This window comes from Oryx dammah, unplaced genomic scaffold (assembly GCF_014754425.2).
Source record: "Oryx dammah isolate SB20612 unplaced genomic scaffold, SCBI_Odam_1.1 HiC_scaffold_12, whole genome shotgun sequence".
Taxonomy (NCBI): domain Eukaryota; kingdom Metazoa; phylum Chordata; class Mammalia; order Artiodactyla; family Bovidae; genus Oryx; species Oryx dammah.
The window spans coordinates 53,909,422-53,918,737 of NW_024070196.1; positions in this window are offsets into that span (position 1 = coordinate 53,909,422).

Genomic DNA, 9,316 nt, shown 5'->3' on the forward strand with positions numbered 1-9,316 from the left:
TGTCACCCACTATCTCTTAGAGTTTGCTCAAATTCATGTCCATTGAGTTGGTGATGCTGTCTAACCATCTCATCCTCTGCGGCCCCCTTTTCCTATTCCCGTCAATCCTTCCCAGAATCAGGGTCTTTTTCAATGAGTTGACTCTTTGCATCAGGTGGCCAAAGTACTGGAGCTTCAGCTTTAGCATCAGCCCTTCCAATGAATATTCAGGGTTGATTTCCCTTAGGATTGACTGGTTTGATCTCCCTGCAGTCCAAGGGACTCTCAAAAAGAGTCTTCTCCAGCACCACGACTTGAAAGCATTAATTCTTTGGCAGTTAGCCTTCTTTATGGTTCAACTCTCACATCTATACATGACTACTGGAAACACTATAGCTTTGACTAGATGAACCTTTGCTGGCAAAGTGATGTGGTAGCTGTATAATGTAGTAATATGAAAAAGTCTACCATAATGAAAAGCGTTCCAATACCATTCACATAAAAAAAACAAGATGGTGTAAGATATATACTCATACATGCTGGCATATGCAAGCATATTCCTGAAAAGCGCACAAAAAACAGGAACAGGGGAGGGTGGCCGAAGGGTCAGGGAAAATGTGAGGTCTAACTTTAACATTTCAGAGTGTTTTGGAAAATGTCTTACATGCATTCCATATATTAAAAAAATTAGTATTTGCTTTGCTGAGACTGTGAAACTGGCTGGCTTCATGTGATGTACAAACAGCTTGTGGAGCTTCATAGAACAGAATTTCACAACAGTGCATTTTGCAAAGTAATTCCATTTTTGGTTATAATGGTAGGGGGTGTGGACCAAATTTTTAAATTGTTTTATACCTTTCATTTAATGCTACTTGGTTTGATGGCAGTGAACAGTGCAGTAATAATCATGAAAGTTAAAGTGTTAGTCGCTCAGTCATTCCGATTCTTTGCGACCCCATGGACTGTAGCCTGCTAGGCTCCTCTGTTCATGGGATTCCCCAGGCCAGAATACTGGAGTGGGTAGCCATTCCCTTCTCCAGGTTATCGTCCCAACCCAGGGATCGAACCCAGGTCTCCTACATTGCAGGCAGATTCTTTATCATCTGAGCCATCAAGGAAACCCAGTAATAACAGTAACACCTCATATTTACCATACAGCTATTATGGCTCTGGGTCTCAATTCTTCCCACATATCACTGCTTAAAATCTTCATAGCAACCATTGATGTAAGTTACCATCCCCATTTTCAGCAAGGGGAAGGCTGAGGCACTAAGGTTAAATGACCTGATCAAGACCACACAACTGGCAGTGACAGCCAGGATTCCCATCTTGGCCCTTGGCTTCGGAGTCCATTCTTTAACCACTGCCACTCCAGCCCTCAGGAAGGGGAAGAGCTGCAAGCTACTGCCTATGTGGGCTTCTGCAAACATCCACACACTCATTATAGAAATGGGCACCTCTGTTTATGTAAGAACTAGCTGGAGCAGCAGTTTACAGAGAACCTTGTAATTTTGAGTTAGTTTTTCTACTTCTTTGCAACAAATGACTCCTGAAGGAATAGACAGCCTAAACTGAATCTCACCCAACTATATTGTAAAGAAACTATTAACAACTCAGAAAGTTCCCTTATGGCTGGAAGATGTATGATTCTGCTATTTTTTCATCAAAATGAACACAGATGTGTTCAACATAAATAAAAAAGTTAGCATCAGTGGGATTTGTTAGTCTTGGCAAAGAAACCATGAGTGAGATAATTACTAACAAGAGTGCATAAATACCATTTCAAAACATGAAGTTTAAAAAAAAAGCAAGAATTAAATTCTAGGCCTGAGAATTATTTTTCTATTTTAAAAACACTCTAGAATTCAAGTAGCCATTATGAGAATGGCCACCTTCAAGCCAAATGAAGTCTGAGGTAGAACCCGGGTCTACTCACTCCCTCTAAATTATGCAAACTTGATGATGCTGTAAATCCTTTCCTTAGAAAAAGTCACATATACACTCATAGTAACTTAACGGCATAGACTTTCAGGGCACTCACAGACCCAGATCAATAACCCCCTAGGCTGAATTAGGGCATTATGGAGTGAAACCAACCTCTGCTGCCTGGTCTTGCTGCTCAATTTCTTTGACCTAAGTCCTTATAGTCTTTCCACCACAGTCGTTTCACTTTCTGGTGTGGAATCCAAGTGTATAATGAATTCTGATAGAAGCAAAACGGCACAGCAAATCAACAAGGGTCTTTAAGACAGCAGTAATATACCCAACCCAGGAAATTATTTCCTACATCAAACTCTGATCTTAAAAGGATCTGCAGGTGGTAACTTCAAACAATTTTAAAGTAAAAAATCCCACTTGAAGTGGCATCCAGGATCAAAGAGAAATCTGATAGGCACCGAACTACTTAAGTCTCTGGGTTTACATATTTATGTTTGAATTCATAAAACAATGCCAGGGATTCAACTTAATTAGATCAACTACTGAAACAGAAATGAGTTAAGGGACTTGGAGAGAACAAAAGATGGAGAAAGAACCTGAAAGATCCTCTTAATTAAAGTAACTAAAATGCTAAATCAAATGTAAAAACTATGTTAAAACAATAAATTATAGGGCCGGCAGGAAAGAGATTAGCAGACGGATACCTAAACAAAGTGCAAATAGGAACCTTGAACTTTGGGAGGCAGGTGGGCACCAACATGGCTTTGTCTTCAGCAGTGTGTGTGTGCTCAATTGTGTCCCATGGACTGTAGACTGCCACACTCCTTTGTCCATGGAACTTTCCAGGAAAGAACATTGGAGCAAGTTGCCATTTCCTAATCCAGGGAATCTTCCCAACCCAGGTATCAAACCCATGTCTCCTGTGCTGGTAGGGAGATTCCTTACCACTGAGCCACCTAGGAAGCCTGTCTTAAAGGCTTCTTCAACACCCCAAAACCCTTCCACTTCAGTTTTTATGACTCTCTGCGGATGCTGGGAAAGGAGATAAAGCCGAGAACCTACTCAAGGAAGGGAATCTATTCTATTAGAAGGCTGCCCTCCTCCCTTTTTTAAAGGCATCTAATTGAAGAAAGTGGGGAAAACCACCAGACCCTTCAGGTATGACCTAAATCAAATCCCTTTGATTATACAGTGGAAGTGAGAAATAGATTTAAGGGACTAGATCTGATAGACAGAGTGCCTGATGAACTATGGACGGAGGTTTGTGACATTGTATAGGAGACAGGGATCAAGACCATCCCCCTCAAAATAAATGCAAAACGGCAAAATGGCTGTCTGAGGAGGACTTAAAAATAGCTGTGAAAAGAAGAGAAGCAAAAAGCAAAGGAAAAAAGGAAAGATATAAGCATCTGAATGCAGAGTTCCAAAGAATAGCAAGGAGAGATAAGAAAGCCTTCCTCAGCGATCAATGCAAAGAAATAGAGGAAAACAATAGAATCGGAAAGACTAGAGATCTCTTCAAGAAAATTAGAGATACCAAGGGAACATTTCATGCAAAGATGGGCTCAATAAAGGACAGAAATGGTATGGACCTAACAGAAGCAGAAGATATTAAGAGGTGGCAAGAAGACACAGAAGAACTGTATAAAAAAGATTTTCACGACCCAGATAATCACATCACTCACCTCAAGCCAGACATCCTTGAATATGAAGTCAAGTGGGCCTTAGGAAGCATCACTACGAACAAAGCTAGTGGAGGTGATGGAATTCCAGTTGAGCTATTTCAAACCCTGAAAGATGATGCTGTGAAAGTGCTGCACTCAATAGGCCAGCAAATTTGGAAAACTCAGCAGTGGCCACAGGACTGGAAAAGGTCAGTTTTCATTCCAATCCTAAAGAAAGGTGATGCCAAAGAATGCTCAAACTACCGCACAATTGCACTCAGCTCACATATTAGTAAAGTAATGGTCAAAATTCTCCAAGCCAGGCTTCAGCAATATGTGAACTGTGAACTTCCAGATGCTCAAGTTGGTTTTAGAGAAGGCAGAGGAACCAGAGATCAGATTGCCAACATCCTCTGGATCATGGAAAAAGCAAGAGAGTTCCAGAAAAACATCTATTTCTGCTTTATTGACTGTGCCAAAGCCTTTGACTGTGTGGATCACAAGAACCTGTGGAAAATTCTGAAAGAGATGGGAATACCAGACCACCTGACCTGCCTCTTGAGAAACCTGTATGCAGGTCAGGAAGCAACAGTTAGAACTGGACATGGAACAATAGACTGGTTCCAAATAGGAAAAGGAGTACATTAAGGCTGTATATTGTCACCCTGCTTATTTAACTTATATGCAGAATACAGAAACACTGGGCTGGATGAAGCACACGCTGGAATCAAGATTGCCGGGAGAAATGTCAATAACCTCAGATATGCAGATGACACCACCCTTATGGCAGAAAGTGAAGAACTAAAAAGCCTCTTGATGAAAGTGAAAGAGGAGAGTGAAAAAGTTGGCTTAAAGCTCAACATTCAGAAAACGAAGATCATGGCATCCAGTCCCATCACTTCATGGCAAACAGATGGGGAAACAGTGGCTGACTTTATTTTGGGGGGCTCCAAAATCACTGCAGATGGTGACTGCAGTCATGAAATTAAAAGATACTTACTTCTTGGAAGCAAAGTTATGACCAACCTAGACAGTATATTAAAAAGCAGAGACATTACTTTGTCAACAAAGGTCTAGCCCAAGCTATGGTTTTTCCAGTAGCCATGTATGATGTTGAGAGTTGGACCATAAAGAAAGCTGAGCACCGAAGAATTGATGCTTTTGAACTGTGTTGTTGGAGAAGACTCTTGAGAGTCCCTTGGACTGCAAGGAGATCCAACCAGTCCATCCTAAAGGAGATTAGTCCTGGGTGTTTACTGGAAGGACTGATGCTGAAGCTGAAACTCCAATACTTTGGCCACCTAATGCGAAGAGTTGACTCATTGGAAAAGACCCTGATGCTGGGAAAGATTGAGGGCAGGAGAAGGGGACAACAGAGGATGAGATGGTTGGATGGCATCACCGCCTCAATGGACATGGGTTTGGGTGAACTCCAGGAGTTGGTGATGGACAGGGAGGCCTGGGGTGCTGCAGTTCATGGGGTCACAAAGAGTCGGACACGACGGAGCAACTGAACTGAACTTTATAACACTGATGAATTACAGAGGCATCCCCACCTGATTCAACCTAATTATAGTAGACCTCAATTACAGCTGGGTATATGGCATTAAAAACAAAGAGGAAATACCTTTCTAGGCAGAAAAAGGAGAAGAAGCTTGTCTATCTTGACCCTGGCTTTGGGTTCAGTTCAGTTCAGTCGCTCAGTCCTGTCCGACTCTTTGCGACCCCATGAATCACAGCACACCAGGCCTTCCTGTCCACCACCAACTCCCAGAGTTCACTCAGACTCACGTCCATCGAGTCAGTGATGCCTTCCAGCCATCTCATCCTCTGTTGTGCCCTTCTCCTCCTGCCCCCAGTCCCTCCCAGCATCAGAGTCTCTTCCAATGAGTCAACTCTTAGAGGGGAGTAAAAAGCTCTTTCCTACAAATTCATAATTAGCTTAATTTTATAATACCTGTATAATGTGAAAAACATCAAATGAGGAATTTAAAGATTCTATGTTGTTACTGCCCCAGTCTACCCAGAGAGGCAAACTCTTTATCTTCTCTAGGGGAACTCCAACTCAGCCTGCAGAGACTCCCCACAGATAAAGATAAATGGGCAAGTAAAATGGGCAACTCCAATGAAAAGATCACAAAACACACAGAAATAGGACCAGTAGGAACAACAAAGAAACTCCCAAAGATTTCAGATACTGGAATAATCAGACGAAATGTAAAATAACCACGTTTACCACATTTAGGTAAATAACACAAGTTCAAAAGACCGCGAGGGAATAAATGACAACAAAGAAGAACTAAGCAGATTTTTGAAATCAAAACAAAAACAAAACTTGAAATAAAAGTACAATAATTAAAATAAAAAGTTCAGTGGATGTTTTAGATAGATTAGGCATGACTGAGGAGAAAATGAGTAAACTACAAGACAGAGCTGAAGCCATCTTTGAGAATGCAAAGCAAAGGGTCAGAGATGGAAAAAGGTGAGAGGTTAAATGGAAAAATGAGGTCTAAGACACATCTTGCTATAAATCCCAAAGGAGAATGGGAAGAAGAGCAAAGATAACTACTAACACTAGTAATTTAAATTTGTTAGAATCACCACTAAAAGAACAATAAATTATAAAGGATAAAACTTCAAACAGAAAAAAAGTGGAGGGCGGAAAAAAGCAAGAAAGGAGGGAAACCCTTTACTGCATCTCTCCAAAAAACAGGAATCAAGCATGTCAACATGGATAAATTCCCTAAAACAAAATACGCTGAAAGAAACCATTTACAGAATAGTGTTCAAAAACTGGCAAAAATTTAACATACAGTTCAGGGACATGCACAATAAAGAAAAGGAAGGATCGATCATATACACACACTGGGACACACACACTCTCAAGATACAAAAAAGTGGCCCTGGTACATCCTCAAGGAAATACACTGGTCTCCTAAACGATGTTTCATTAGCATCTGCAGAATGCTTCCCTCATCTGCTGTGTCCCATAATGCAACACTAAGAAATGAAAGGCAGCTAAATCATTCTGAAAGCCATAACTTGTTTCTGGCTCTCTACCCAAAGCCTACTTAGCTAATTAGACGTTAGACACAGCACCACAAAGTTGGAAAGCCTTTAACAGTAGCAGGTTATACTGACACCCTACCCATGCTTACAGGTCTGTAAGTAGAATAAGCCTCTGCTTCTAAAAGGGCCTTTCTGATTTCATTCATTTTACATATGCCACCTTTGATGTTTTTTGTTTGAAGGGCTCCACCTGGCAAAAATAAGTTTGAACAGCACTGTCAGGAATCTAAGCTTCCTGGAGTTAGAAGAGAATGCGGATCACCTTTCTTAACTCTCTATATAAATGAAATTGTGTTAACCTGAGCAAGATTATGGATTAAAAAAATAATCTTATCAAAATAAATCATGGTGACCAAAACGTGCACCCAATAAGCAATCTGCACTGCAGCAAACCTTAGGATCACTGGTTTTCTTTCCTCTCCTTAGTCCACCATCATTAGAAATACCCAATGGTCCTAGAACAGCAAAACAAACCTCAAATCAATCTAAGCAAAGGTAGTGTGCAAAAAACCCAGTCAACCCCTCGTCCACCACACTGGACCTGTGCATCTTATTTACACTGTACAGCCTCCCAACTGGGGAATCAAGTCTACGATCTGTTAGAATCAACTCCCCTACTCAGAAAGATTAAACCTAAACATAAGAAGGAAGATGTTGGTGTTTGTTGGTGGGATATAAAAACCTGGGAAGTGGCTAATTTTGGTAAATGAAAGGTATAGAATTTGACTCCACTAAATGCTCATGGCGGGTGTGAATAAGCACGTCTCCAGCAGATGGCATGTGAACTTCTGCCAACCTCAGCAAGAACATCCCTAATCCCGCCCGCTCTCCTGCAGCACCTACCTAACTCACCAGGGTTTTGCTGGAAAGGTCAGGCAGCCAGTCTGTCCCAGAACATAATGACTGGTTACTGTTCTCTTGTCCATCAGCCCTGAACAACTGGTGTGTGGGCTGGTCATCCCTGGGAAACACGGTATTTGATAATGTGCTAATTGGGTGGCTAGAAGAAAAAAAGGAATGCACGTTTTTCAAGTGGCTGCTTAGTAATTTTTCTACAATTACATTAAATATACATCTTGGCTGAATGATTATTAAAATTCAGTAGTTGGTTACAGTCAAATCACCACTAGAGAAGTGGTTGTTAGGGACATAAGGATGAATTTGAAATTTATGCCCTGAAAATCTAAGTTTTAAATTATTAGAATTGTTGGAATTTTCCAAAGTAGATACTGGGCAGGAATGATACTCAGCAATATCATCTGCTTTACTGCTCCTACGGTCAGTATCTGTACATCTGTTTAGTATTAAGCAGATGCTCACTTCTACTTGAAGCTGGTGGAAGTCGTTTGGCTGGTGCTACAACCAAATTGAGTGCTGTGCCCTAAAACAGTAAGATAAAGATTTTAAAAGCATTTAAAAGATTGCTACACTGATTAATTTCCAATATTTTGCATGCCTTATAAATCTGTTAGCTCAAATATAAAGTTCATCCTTACCTAGGTAACAATCTATTTCCCTACATAATTATTGCTAAGTTTCTTAGTTATAACTTTTTAGTTACAAAAATGCTTATAATTGTTTTATTCTGTAACATATAATTCAAATAACTGGCAACACACACAATTCTCACAACTAAAATGCTTACCTGTACTTGAAATGACTCAAGTGTCTGCAATAAATCCAAATGCCATGCCTGTTTGGGTGATGGGAGCTAATTGCTGATCAAATGGGTAGCAGTCATCTTTCTGTTCACACAATCATTAATCATGTACTAATTTATGGATGCAGAAAACTTAAGTAAATCAATTTCTTGGGTTGAGGCTGAAGGCACTGATAGTACATCTTCATTTTCACTCATCAGAAGTTCACATACTTAATCCAGCAAAGATGAACGAAAAATGGCTTTTGCCTGTATCTGTTCATATTTTCCTTACATGACTTTAAAAAAAGAAATGAAGAACCACCCTTGTGGATTCAAACTAGCTGATGTGCAAAGCTAGCGTATAGAACTTGAAACCTCTTTGATTTTTTAAATGAGTTTAATTTTTTTAAAAATTGTATTTATTTCTGTCTGTGCTGGGTTTTCGTTGCTGTGAGGATTTTTCTCTAGTTGAAGTGCGAGGGCTTCTCTTGTGGCAGAGCATGGGCTCAAGGTGGACCAGCTTCAGTAGTTATAGCATGAGCTCAGTAGCTGTAGATTCCAGGCTTAGTTGCTCCAGGGAATGTGGGATCTTCCCAGACCAGGGATGGAACCCACGCCCCCTGCACTGGCAGCTAGGTTCCTTACCACTGAGCCCTAGGGACCCCTTCTCTATTTGTGAAGGAGCATTTAATATCTTCTATTGTAACCAGACATGAACAAAGCATTCTTTGCCCTCCACCAGTTTAATCTTCTCTTCTACTACACTCACGATACGATGATCTCTCTTACCTGGAGGGTCTCTTTCTGCCAAAATAAACCTTAACATTTTCCATGCAGCACCTCCCTACAATGGCTCTTTTGTCTTACTTGGGTGCCAAGATGCCCACCTTGCTGTAGTTGTACTGGCTGATCTACATCTTCACTTTCACACAAACTGAGTTTTCTTTCAACTTTTCATCATGGCTCCACGTTGGGAACCGTAGGTTCTCTCCTTTCCCATCCATCTAAATCCTGCACCTTCATG